Consider the following 14,485-nt stretch of genomic DNA (forward strand, 5'->3'; position numbering starts at 1 on the left):
GGCTACGCACATGAGTGACATAGTCCCTTACGTCTTCCTTTTCCCTCTAACTGACATTGATCAACTGGACGATGAGATTGTCAGAGTACCTTGCCTCAGAGAATCTCTTGATAAAGAGGTCCTTAAGACGGGCAAAGTTCATGCGCTCAACTGCATCTAGACTAGTGTACCAAATTCTCCCCTTATCACCTAAGCACAGACCGAAAGCTTGAGAGCATTGTGCAAGGTCCGTGAGACTTTTTGCTTCGTAAACTTGTTCAAATTGCTCCAAAAGCTATATGGGTCATTGCTAGGTTCATACTTGTCTAGCTGCTTTGCTACAATAGGGATTCTAGATTGCCCCTTTGCCCCTTGCGTGACCCCTAATCCCGAGAGTAATGCGGTGGCTAAGGTTGTTGCACTCTGCTTAGCAGAAGTATTGTCCATGAGCCACTTGGCTACAAGTTCACTCAATGATAAGTCAGCCTCTGCTGCTCGTTCTCTCTCTGCATTTGGCCCTGCTTTGGCTGTAGCAGCCAAGGCTAGCACATGTCGGGCCTCGTACATGTCTACATCTTGTTGGAGCTTCCTAGCCTTCTGCTCGTGGTTATAGGCAATTATGCTCTCTAGCGCCTTTCTAATCGCCTTTCTTTCCTCTTCTAGGCTTGCTACCACTTCCTCTAATGGTCTGCCCTGAACTACAGTCCTAGTCAACAAGTCGTACTCATTGACTAAATCCTACACTAAGACTGGGAATTCTCCCAAGTCCAGTCGGTCCTTTCCTTGTCCGCCTCGTGATCTTGACATTGCTCCCACTTCCAGCTCCATAAGGTCGTCGATCAATTTGAGTAGCTTCAGTAGCATCCGATGCTCTATGTTGTCGCCTTCTGGATCTTTGTGTCCTCTTAAGGTCCTACTAATGGGGCTCTCAGGCACCCAACTATGTTTTGGGATCTTCTCCTAATAGTGGGTTCCTTGATGTTATTATATCTCCTGATGAGTTCCTTGTTATTGAAAGCAATTGTCAATCTTATTCACAAGTTGTGCTTCATGCTTTCTAGTGCTCAGTGCGAAAACAGGCTTTTTCTTTTCTTGTAGTGCACCTTTGATGATAAAATCAAAAGTGAGGTGCGGATGCAGGAAATGCTCAATGCAAACTCCACTCTTCCCCTCACGTTCGTAGCCTGATATGGCTCTAAGCGCAGGTTCTGGGGCTGATATAAGGTCTTACTGAAAGTCCATGCTGCATTCTCTATTCTGCTTCAGGGTTGGTTGGTTGGTTACCAAAAGTCAAGTCAAGTTTTAAATTCAGTCCACTCAGTGTCTAGCTATTTGGGGTGAATCCTTGGTTATCCAGTCTGGTCTCTGGCTTCTAAGGGCTAAATTGGGTTTCCAGGGGGGGTCAGAGATGTAAATAGGGTGGCCACGACTGTCAGGCAGGTTCAAAAACCCTCTATTTTAAGTTCTGGTGAAGTGGTCCGATTCTCAGAATCGGACAGGCTGGTCCAATTCTGGGAATCAGACGGGCTGGTCCCATTCTGGGAATTGGACAAGGTGGTCCAATTTTGATACTAGGACCAATGGTCCGATTCTCACACTAGGAAAAGTGGTCCGATCCTTGCAGTTGGTCCAATTTTGAGACTAGGACATGTGGTCTGATTTTGACACTGGGTCCGACTGCTGAAATCGGATCGGACAGGGTGGTTTGATTCTCACAGTCGGATGAGGTGGTCCGATTCTTGTAGTTAGATGAGGTGGTCTGATTCTCGCAATCGAACGGGGTGGCTCGATTCTTGCAGTCAAACGGTCTGACTCCAGAAATCGGGTGGACAGCCCGCGGGTTACGCACGATGGCTCAAGCTCAACGGCTACTGGATACAAGGAAATGCCAGACATACCTGGAATCATTGTGGTGCTCGAATGGAATGGCACTCCAAGGATCTCCCTGCAGCTCTCTCTCTCTCTCTCTCTCTCTCTCCCTCCCTCCCTTCCTCCCTCCCTCCCTTCCTCCCTCCCTCCCTCCCTCCCTCTCTCTCTCTCTCTCTCTCTCCCCTGGCTCTCAAGCTCACTCTCTCTCACAAAGCAGAATGTCAAATGTGATCTTTCCTGGTTCCTTGGGCCTCTTATTGCCCCATCCAAGCATGTTGTAAACTCAGAAGATAATCCCTCACACTCTTCTAACCAGAAATTTGAATTTGTGCCCCTATTTCCCTATTTCCAGCAACAGCAAAACCCTTTCTGTTTTCCTTCTTTTTCCTATCCTAATCTTAACCTAATGCAAGAAAAATCAAAAAAAGAGATGGAGATGGATAGTCCTACTCTAATATTCAACAAAAATCAAAATACTTACTTGCTCCAAGGATTAAAACCTCTTAAATCTCCTAACTATCTTGAGCACCGGTTCGGGGGGCTGCAAACCCTACTTCTATGCTCGATTCGATGCGTGCAGCACTCGAGGCTTGATTCCGTCGGTCCTGACAATGGAACTAGAATGAAGGGGAGCTACAGAGCTCTACCCTGAGACCTACGGACCGCTTATTGATCAAGCATTTCAAGCCAAGCAGCCATGGCTACCTCTCACATAGCCGACGCGCAATGCCTACCTTACGGGTGTAATGAGCTTACCATGATGCTCGATTGAGTTTCCTCCTCTCTCTTGCACTCCGGTAGCTCCACGATCCTTGCGGCAATCTCAAGCAACCTCAAGCCCTCTCCGTCAAGCTCCATCCTCCATAGCCACGCAAGAAAAGAGAAGAGAAGAGAAGAAGAGAAGATGAAGAGAGAAGATGGGGAGCTTTTTCTCCACGATCCCTCACTCTCACACACTCACTCCCTCACACTCCCTCAATCCCTCACTCAAGCACAAGCAAGAAGGCAAGAAACAAGAGAAGAAGAAGAAGAAGCTTTGGCCACACACAAGAATGATCTTCTCATTCACTTTTGAACTTTATATACATGCCCTACTTTTTGGGTGGTCATCCCCACTTTTTACATGGCCGACCATTAGCCTAGGCCCTCTTTTCCTATTTCCCACCATTCTAACTTATCCCATTCCCAACTAATGCATACAATTTGCACAGGAGTGAGCCTGGTACTCTTTTACAAGGATTCGGGAGCGCTTTCACAATTAATGGTGTGTTTTTACTTTTTTCTTTTCTCGAGGCAACATTGAGGCCTTCTAGAGAGGTCGTCATTCAAAATTTTCAGGGTCTGACTTCCATCCGGGCCGCCTTTTTCTTCCTTTGTCCTGTGCCCTTTCGGTTATCTCCTTTTTCCATTTTTCCGCTCCTCTGTGCTGCGGTAAACAATAAATCAATGAGCATATAGAGAGATCCCATGGGCTCCAAAGACCAAGCTTTGCAATACAAAATTGAAAAGATTCCCACTAGAAGCAAATCAAAGCGTCGAAGAGCAAAGCAAGCTCAATGCATATACATCATAATACCCATAAGCCCAATAATGACAAGTAATATATTTGGGAGCATACACATGATGCAAATATCCAAGCTCGTGAGTGTTAAAGCACTAATAATGAATGGAACCTCTTCCAAGTATGAATATAAAGGAGCTTAAGAATCAAAGCTCAAAGCTTGAGCAAGAGTATATCAAACATAAATAGTAGTGTAAACATGCATATGATCCAAGAGCATCCCCAAGTAGTACAAAAGCATATATTTCACTTATATTCTATACATAATCTTACTATCCACTACTTATGATAGCAATAAATCTTACAATGGTTGAGAAAAACAAGCTCTAAGTGATCCATAGAGCATCTCCAAGCATTAATACATCATCCGAACATTAAACCTTTAGTGCATAGCCATTAGAGAAGCATAAATATTCAAGTGTTTATTGCCCTAGTTTGTGAATAACATGTTTGTCCACAACAGGGAATCAATGGCTGCTCATTCTCTTCCCCAATAATGCGCAAGCATAAAGTGGTAGTTGCAACTTGCAAGAAGGGTGCATTTGCTATATTTGCATTATAACAAGCACCATATGAAGCACTTCCATAACCAACATTCATTCCTTGAGCCCTATATCCACCAAGGGGGTGTAGATGCATTACTATACATGCTACTTTGTGCCCTAGGCATCATGCCCATACTACCATATGTGGGCCGCTAGCCATACTAGGATACATCAGACCTTGCATTCCATGCATTGGTTGCTGCACAACATAAGGATTTGTATCATATTTTCCATATGGAGTCCTTGACTAGCCATAACATGGAATATCATACCACCGCCAAAGTGTTAGCGGTCATGTTTGTCATGCATAGTCATCTTCTACCTAAACTACCAACTTCACCTCCACTTTAATGATCAAACTAGTTATCAATCCTTTCACCAATAGCTACTTTGGTTATAATACCACATAAACAATGGTTGACCATATAGCTTTCAAATCTTCTTCGCATCTTTAGGAGATGTTGTTTTCTTCAAATATACCTGATTGATTCCATGTAGTGTGTCCTAACTAAAGATATGCTTGAAAAAATGTATGTTGTGCTCAATCACACACGATTTGGGAAAACATGCAAATTTGGAACTGTGCGATGAAGCAAACAGGAGATGCTTCCACACAAAAATATGAATGCACTAAAACAATTATGCCTAGCCTATCTACATGAAGATTGGACAAGAAGTAGAAGGCTATGACTAGAGTAATTATGGGATGCATGAGCAGCATAGCAACCCCCTAAAATTGCATCAAAAAATGTGGGGGCTGCTCCTAGGCTCTCTCCTATTGTGACTAATGCTTTTGGGTACTATGATAACAATCAATGGTCCCCTTAAAGCTAAAAATAAGTCGTAGGGGAGTTCATGCATACCTCAATTGGATGAAGACTTGGCTACCATGGAAGCTCAGTTGAAGCTCTCATTCCTAGACTAAAGTAGAATGGTTGAAGCTCCTTGAATGCCCACTATGATACTAGTTGAAAATGAGAGAGAAGCAAAAGCAAAAGCAAAAGAGAAATGTCTCTAGAGGTTTGAAATCAAGAGAGCAAGACCGATATGTGGGAACTCCAAAAATAATCCCAACGTGTGACCTGCCTTTTCTTTATTATTCATAGTAAAAAATACAGAATAAATGTGGCAGTGATGGCAGCCACTAGTTATGATGTACAAGTGCACACGCACTAAGATAAATATAGGTAGCTAGGCACAAGTGGCCCTTAACCCTCAACACTAGCACCTTCCAAAGATGAGGAAACCCTAGGAGCTTATGAGAGCAAATAGGTGATAGGTCTTCTAACCAAGAAGACTTAGGTGACAAATACATAGACTGTAACTTTGGGGATGAAATATTTGCCAACAAAGCAAAGATCACCGATTATGATACCGATGGACATACAATTGAGCAAATAATTGTGGAATCAAAGCCACAAGAGACTAATGCATTGCTTGTAGAAAAAGGAGTGATGCAAATGGATTGTGATTGATCACGGTTGGAGCATCTTGAGGTTTTGGACTACAAATATGCATGATTAAACCAAGTTGAGTCAACAACTTTAATAAAGCAGAAGTTGAATTCGAGGTACAACCACCTAGTAAAACTCCCTCTTCTAGCTGAGGAGTTCCAATTTGAATCTGAGGTGAGCTCTGATAGCAACATTGAGATTCCTCAACCACCTAAGACTCAATACACCACGGGGGACCTCTCAGTCCACTTGTGGCATAGAAGGCTAAAGGAAACTAGGAAGAAACAACCCAAATATTCAAAGGCCGAATGACAAAAGAAACCCCAAGATCTCCCCAAATGGTTCATAAACTTCAAGAAAGGTGACCAAATCTTAGTATTGCTAGGTGCTAAGAGATAGGGACAAACCAGTGAACCTATTGAAGGACTTGCTAGAGTCAAGAAAGTCAACTTGGTCCGCCAAAGGGCAGAAGCCTTAACCTATGTTCATAGCTAATGATCTAACTATGGAGAAGGAGACTAATCTTGTCAATCTCTTAAAGGAGTTCTTTGATGTGTTTAAAAGGAATAAACCTAGCATTGTCACACATAACATCCCTATGGTCCCAGATATCATGTCAATAAGACAAAGACCATATGACATTCTAAGTATACTCATGCTGTCAAAGAAGAAATTCATAAATTCTTGAGCACGAGATTCATTTTTTATGAGATTAAGCAAACAAACTGGGTATCATCAATAGTCATTGTATTCATGAAAAATTAAAAAAAATCATAGTGTGCATGAACTATAAAATTTCAATGTCACTACTACAGAGAGAAATGGCTATCCCTTATGTATATATTGAGCACATTCTTGAGGGAGTAGCACGAAATGAAGCTTATAGCTTCAGGGATGGATTTTCAAGATATAACCAAGTGCATGTTCATCTAAATGGCATGCATAAGACAACTTCCACTACTGAATGGGGAGAGTTCACCTTCTTTGATGGAAGATCGATTAAGAAGTATAACCCACCCACTCATCTACTACATGAGCCTCCAATGTTACCACCACCCATTATTATGTGAGTTGTTAGCATCACATTGATAAACCCTAAAGATGAGGAAGCAATAGCACTTGCGTATCTGAGAGTTAAGATCACCACTAAGAAAGAACGTACCCTCCATGCATTAATCGATGAAGGGACAAACCACAATATTCTCACTTACGACGATTGGATGATAACCACAATTAATCCCAACAATGGCTAAGTCCAACCCATAGGGAAATGCCATCTTTTGTGGTGACTATTGAGACCGAGAGCCTTCCCATTGTTTTTTATGTACTTCCAAATGCAAAGGGAGTTACGCAATATGAAAAACACAATGTAACATCAATTATAACACCTAATGCATATATTTGGCCCTCACCAATGTATGAATAATCACAACTTTCAGTAAGGGCAAGCTAGCTTCCATGAAATTGGCAATGCAACCAATGTCGTCAACCTATGACACCACTAGTGAGGGGGGTAAAAACTTGCTCAACCAAAAATTGTTGATCATAAAATAGAAAGCTGGCAAAATGGCATAGTAAATTAGAGGTGGCAAAAGTAAAGAGAAGTGAAAATCAAGCGAAAGGCACAAGGCATGCAACTAATTCTTTATCAATGCCAACAATCATACAATTACTTGTAATATTATCATGAGAGCCGAGAATACTGCCCATGCAAGTTGCAATATTTTTTGCTAGGAAGAAATACCCACAATGTAGCAAGGGTGTGGGAACTAGCTTTGATTAATATTCACGATGGTCTTTGTAATTTAATTACACATGCATAAATTAGGAAAGACCCGACCAAGAGCCAAATAGGAGAGATGGGTGTCCAACTTGAGTGGAAGCCCAAACTCAAAACCATGTATAAAAGCTAGAAAGTGAATGGATAAGCTCATTATTATAGTGTGTAAACTTGAGAGTATGCTCCATCATGGGAGAGAGGGAGAGTGAGTGTGATAGTGAGGAACTTGAAAGGTGAAGCTTCTTCCTTGCATGAGCACTTCTCTTCTTTTCCTTCCTAGTAGGTGAGAAGCGAATCAAAGGAGAGGTTGGGTTGTCTCTCTTCTTCTTCATATTTCCTCTCATGGATTGGGTGCATGCAAATTGGATCATGAGCTATGGAGTAAAGGAGGTGGATTGAGTACCATTACATGGATTGTAGGGCCATCATTGAGCTTTCACTTCATGAAGTTAAGGGGAAGTTAAGGTGATGAGTTCACTATACTCTCATCGATTCATTTATTTTTGCTTTCGTGTAATTTGGGAGAAGAATGGATCAATTGATGACTACAAGATATGTATCGACTATGTGAGAGGTAGCCATTGTTAAATTGGATGAAGCGCTTGAAACAATAAGTATTCTGTCAAGTCTCATGGTTGAGCTTGCAAAAGCTTTGATAGAATCACAATGTTACTTAAAATGATAAAAAACATACTTTAATGCATCATTTACCCTATGGCTTGGACACAAGAAATTAATGGCATTAGATCATTGGCATCGAGCTCAGATTCGTCATATCTGATCAAGCAAAATATAAAGCAAGCACTTGCTTTAACATATAAAAGAGGATAGTTTCACTTGTCATCTTACTTTGTCTTTTGATTGAAAGAGGACATAGAGCAAAAATGTTATGTTAGGTCACACGCAAGGGAGAGAGAGAGGACACAGAGAAAAAAATGTTATGTTATGTCACATACAAGGGGGGAGAGAGAGAGAGAGAGAGAGAGAGAGAGAGTTCCTATTTTTACGTGTCTTTATCTACAAAAGATACCATTTGTACTTACAAACAATGCTCTTAACTCCATGTCCTCTAGAAGTCATGGAAGTTACCACTCATAATGAAGCTCTGGATTAGTGAGCACCATTAGTTCATTCCAAAATCATAAAGGTTGTGATGCTCACTAGCAAGACCTTCTTCAACTTTACCTTTTATTTAAGATATTTACCTAGTGTTAGATATGCTCAATGCCCCACTCTCATAAGTTGCCACCAATGGTACATGGTGGTCAAAGTTGTAAGGCCTCCATTATGAGGAGAAGCCATGTGTGAGCACGATGGACATTGGTTGGATCCTAACTTATATGTCAGATGAGGCCTATGTGATCAGACGATAAAAAGGCGACCTTTGTGGATCTAGCCTTTGGGTTAGATAGAGTAGTTATGCAAGTAGCAACTTTGAGGCACAATGCATTGAGTTGCAGGGTATGGGAGTTATCAAGACCCTTATTTTAGGGTCTTTCGCATCCCCTAGTTGAGGGTCTTAAGAGACCCATCGGCTAGGGAAGGTTCATAATATGGTTGGACATGCCGACGACCAGTCAACCTTCCCGATCTATAAAAGGAAGACCCCTCTAAAACCATCGTCAATCTATCTTTCACCTAGTCAAAGTTCTTCTATCTACCTTTAAGTTGTTCACCTATCATATGTCTAGATCGCCATCTAAGCTTCACAGCGAAAGCGCACGAGCCGACAAAGCCATCTTTGTATCACTTCATTTGAAATTAAAGAAATCTATGTTTTTCTCATATTTATTGTGTGTTCTCTACTCCTTGCTGAGGTTTTGTCCGTTGTGCCATGTAATTTCTACATGGTTTAAAGCCTAGGGGGCTTTGAGGAGTGGAGAGTACATGAGAGACAAGGGCTTCAATAGCCAAGAGGAGAAATGTCATCTGCTGCATCAAGTAGCAGTATTAGTGTATCAGGTGGTGGTGCTATTGTACAGACAATTCAAACACTAAGGATTCATTTACCAACCATTCGCGAAGGTAAGTTAGATGATACAAACTATACTTTATGAAAGTTTAAATTCACAACTATCCTTGATTCTTATGAGCTTTTACAGACAGTGCTAGGGACTAACCCAGAACCACAAGGATTCAAAACATACTAAGGAGTCAGTACAAAATGTAAAATTAAACAAGGATTCAAAAACTTGGAGAATAAACTAGCAACAAAGAAATTTGTTGAAGAAGAGACAATTGAAGCATTCATCGCTTGGATCAAGAATCTACGCAACCAGATAGTTGGCATTGGGATACAAAAGACTAGTTAGGAGCTAGTCGAAGGCATCCCCAAATTTGTCCACCAAAGTTTGATGGATTTGTAACTGGCCTAAACATTCAAGTGAGACCCCTGACGTTTGAGAAATTTTGTGCACTACTAATGGAGAAGGAGTTGAGGCTTAAAGCCCAAGAAGATAGTAGTAGTGGAGATGCTATATTCTCTTCCAATGCAAAAGGCAAAGGTGGTTTCTCCACCACTGTGTGACAAAAAGAAGAAGGGTGGTAAGAAAAAGTTTCAAGAAAAGTGCTTCTACTACAAGAAGAAATGACATGCAATTGCAGATTGTCACGTCGAGAAGGTAGATGAAAAGAATGGCATCGTGGAGTGCGTGAGAGAAGCGAGTTTTTGGGTGAGCTTTTTTTGGCAACCTCGAGTTCTATTCCACATAGTCCAATTGGTCCTCTTTTCTTTTGGGTATATATCAAGCACCAATATTGCTCCTCCATTGTCTCCACCACCACCACTAGCACCGCCACTATCACCATGACATCTTACTCTCCCTCTCCTCACATTAGAACCACAACCAATTCTCTTCTCTCTCTCCTCATATGTTGGGGACAAACCACCAACATCTCACTCCCCTCAATAACATTGCCACCACTAGTACCACCACTATACCACCACATCTTAATCTCCTCCTCTTCATCAAAACCACAATAGATTCTCCTCTCTCTCTCTCTCTCTCTCTCTCTCTCTCTCTCTCTCTCTCTCTCTCTCTCTCTCTCTCTCTCTCTCTCTCTCTCTCTCTCTCTCTCTCTCTCTCTCTCTCTCTCATAACATGCATCTCCCTCTCCTCCTCCCTCTCAATAACACCCTCTCTCTCTTTCCTTGTCTTTTTCACCCCCCAACTCTGTCATTTATTATCTCGCACTCTCTCTCTCTCTCTCTAACGATGCATTAGTAGTTCTCTCTCCTTAACTTATTTACATTACTACATTAATCTTATCTACTTATCTTTGATAATATTATCTCAATGTTAATGGTTCAATTATGCATACATATGAGATATCACACTACATATACATTCACATCCCCCCTCTCTCCCTTCTTTGCACATATTTTATAATTACATCTTGATGTGTTAGTATTTTGATTATGCACACATAAGCAAACTACATACACATCCACTTATACTTGCACATTGTTCTCTCTTCCTCTCTTGATTAGGCTTAGATATGGATTCAAGTTATGCATTCATTTATAGTAGACCTTTGCAAGCAATTGCTTCACAATCTCCATAAAATATAGCTCCATATTGCTTTATTACTTATAGATGTTATTCCTTTCAAGAATTCTTCATTTTAGACTTCAAACTTCAACAATCAAATATTTTAATATACTGAATTTCACATTGTATTGCATGAACTTACTATAAAAATTACCAAAAAAATACTAAATCCTCAAATGCATTTGCAAGTTAGTGAGCTACTATGCATAAAGCAAATGAACTTATTTATTGCAAACATTAAATATCAATCCAACCACCCATTGCTAGAGGGTGAAATAAGTGTTCTCTAACAAACTCCTGCACTCCCCCATGAAAACCTACTAGCTCCAGTCAAACATGGAAGCATTTATTCCAAGAAGATAGTATTAAAGGGATTTTCCTCAACCAAATATGGAAGCATGTATTTGAAGAGGATGGCATTCATGGGATTTTCTTGAAATGTAAATGGATATATAAAGGAGTTAGGTGGGTTACATTGCATCTCCTTTATGCTATCATCCACAAATAGTATCATTGCAAGGAAAACATTTTAGAAATTGTGGCTTCACCTTGACTCCTTATTGAAGAATGAGTTACGAGAACAAATGCACTTGAGGTATCACTTTCCTACAATCAGTCATATTCTCTTTAGAAGAAGACATAAAAGTGTGATATACTCTAAAGAATACATGTGGAAATTTACCAAGAATTTGGATCCTTATGTCTCTTGCACATTTTTTTCTTCAAATATTTTTTGTATAATGCATTCTTGTTGGAGGGGAATTCACCTTTAGGTAGTCAAGGAAGATAGAACATCTTCAATACACCTTCTCATTCCACTATTGCTCAATCTGGTGATCCTTATATATAAGCTACTCCTCCTTCAAGTGCACATAGTTTGTGCATTGTCCTAGCAAAGTTTGCAACATCCCCTTCTCCAATTGCCCACACATGAACCTACCATTCATAGTTCTATTACATATAGAGAACACGTCAACAATATACCATTGCAAATATACTTCTATAGAAGGATGCCAAGGTATACCTATAGAGAAGTCTCCATGTTGCTAACTTGCATGACTTTTAAGACTCAATATCATCATCTAGTTTGAAATTCTCTTTATCTCCTATGTACACTAGAAGAACAAATCTTTGTTCACTTGAATGTTGTAGTAGTTTCCTCATTGAGAGAGAGAAAGAGAGAGAGAGAGAGTTTATGTGACTTTATAATCATCTCTCTAAGGGGACGTGATTTTTTTTTTGTTGAACAAGGGTTGCCAGCAACCCCTTCTTGGCGAGAGAGAGAGATATATATATATATATATGTATATGACTTTATAATCATCAGTCTAAGGGGAGTGAATTTTTTTTTGCCAAACAGGGGTTTTCGGCAACCCCTTCGGAGAGAGAGAGAGAGAGAGAGAGAGAGAGAGAGCTTTGAATAACAATACCCCTCCATCATCTTTTCAAGGGGATGTGAAATTTTTTGTCTCCAGACAAGGGTTGCCGGAAAACCCTTCTTGGTGAAAAATTTTGACAAGTTGCCTCCATCTCTCTAAGTGGACTTATGATTTTTTTTTTTTGTTAGGAAGGGATTGTTAACAACTCCATGTTTAGTGTTTTTTTTTTAGAGAGGACGTGAAAAAATAATTCATTGAGAAGGGATTACCAACAATCCCTTGTTCGGCAAAAAAAATGTCACAAGTCCCCTCAAAGAAATGATGGTGAGACTTGTGAAAAAAAGATATATATATATATATGACTTTATAATCATCTATCTAACGGGACGTGAATTTTTTTTTGCCAAACAGGGGTTTTAGCAACCCCTTCTCAGAGGGAGAGAAAGAAAGAAAGAAAGAAAGTTATATTAACGTCTTCTAAAGACTAAAACTGGCCTATGAGACAAACTGTGATACAACTGATGAGGTCCAGCTATCCAAAATAAAAGTGCTGAATGAAAAGCTAAAAACTGGAAACTGAAAATACGGTGCTGTGAGTGTGATAAGTGTCGTGTATGTGTATGTGCATATGTAGCTCTGGTACTCCAGATAATGGCTACAAAAGGGGAACAAATGTCGGCTGTGATAGGGGAACAACTGTCGGCTGTGATAAAGTGGTGCGATGTGAATATGTAACAGATGCAGGGAGATATACTATCCTGGGATGTAGTAGCAGTCGTCAAAGTCGCTAATAGCAGGTGATCCCTCCTGGATGCAGGATGTGGTACATCGGCGGTGGAGAAAGAGCAAACTGGAGATCTGAGATCCAATGTGTCGAGTGTCATCGGATCTCAGTCTGCTGTCGATGTAGATCAAGAATCCTCCGGATCTCCTGTCGGTGTGGCTGTGGGGTCCGAAACCCACGGATCCTCGTCCGGTGTTGGGTACACTGGTCCTCAGCCTGCTGTAGTGTGAGCCCGAAGGTCTGGCTGGAGGCTGGTACAGTAGCTCTCACTCTGTCTGTCTGAAAGAACTGTGTAATAGTCATCTGGGTGGGCCCCTCTCTGACTGGGACCTGCTGTGTGCTCTGCTCTCTGATGTGCCATGCCTCTCCCAGAAAACGGCCAAATGATCTCTGATCCATATCAGTCATACATCCCTGAAGTGAGCTGCTCAATGTGTATCTAGATCTCAACTCTGAGTATGCCGGGCATCTGAGAACAAAATGCTCCTCACTCTCCACCTCTGATCTGCAAAGGGGGCATATCCTCTCCTCACGTGGGATGCCACTGGCTTTGCCACTCTCAATCATAAGCTGATGTGATGATACCTTGAGCTGTCCAATAAGAACTCTCAATCGATGTGGCATATAGATGTGCATATATCTCGGAATCTCTATGAATCCCTGCTCTGATATGCTCAAGAACTGTGTATAATAATGTGCCATCTTCGATGGCAGTGGCTGTGCAGGGCTGACCCATGTCCTCTGTATATAAATATTCCATATCTCCTATTTGATGACTCTGTTCCTCTCAGAGAGAGAGAGGGTGTAAGTGGGAGCCTGAGTATCATATAGAAGAGGTGGGAGTCTATCAATGTCCAGCCCATGTCTGTCAAACCAAGCTCTAGTCTGTGCATACCATGATGTGGTATCCCCCGCTCGAGCCATCTCCTGAGATGCCATATATGCTCTGTATGCAATGCGATCTCTGTCCATATCCTGAAATCTATGTAGGAAGCAGACTGTCTGAAATAATGCCTCGACTAGCATGGGTGGTGTGGCAAGCTCTGCTCGCACAATGTCATGTGGGACTGAGGCCTTGATGCGAATCAATCTAGATATCATGATCACCTGAGGTCTCTCCATCAATGTCCATACATAATCGGCAAGGCCTGGCCCCCATATAGCTGCTCCATACATCAGTGCTGGAGTGACTAGAGTATCAAAGAGCCACCCCTTGGTGCGGGGCTCCTGGAAATGTGCCTGATGACACTGTCGCTCCATAAGAGCCAATGCTGAGTATCCTCTAGTGAGGCGGTCACGAGCTGCCTGTGTCATCAAGAAAGTCCCTGAAGCTGCTGTAAAGGTGACTCCCAAACATACATATGATCCAGTGACCTCAATACTCCCTCCTGCTGCCATGAAAATACTCTGTCTGCGTATCTGAGCTGATGTATGGAATATTAGAACCTTGGTTTTTCCAAGGTTCACTGTCATGCCTCTCTGTATGCAAAAATCATCCAATGCTAATAAATGCTGCTGTAATCCCTGAGCTGAGTCTGAGACCAACACAATGTCATCTGCATATAGTAAGATATGAACTGTGG

Source organism: Lygodium microphyllum, chromosome 17 (genome assembly GCF_053477565.2).
Source record: "Lygodium microphyllum isolate KBCC chromosome 17, Lygodium_microphyllum_v1.1.10, whole genome shotgun sequence".
In the NCBI taxonomy this organism is placed as follows: Eukaryota; Viridiplantae; Streptophyta; class Polypodiopsida; order Schizaeales; family Lygodiaceae; genus Lygodium; species Lygodium microphyllum.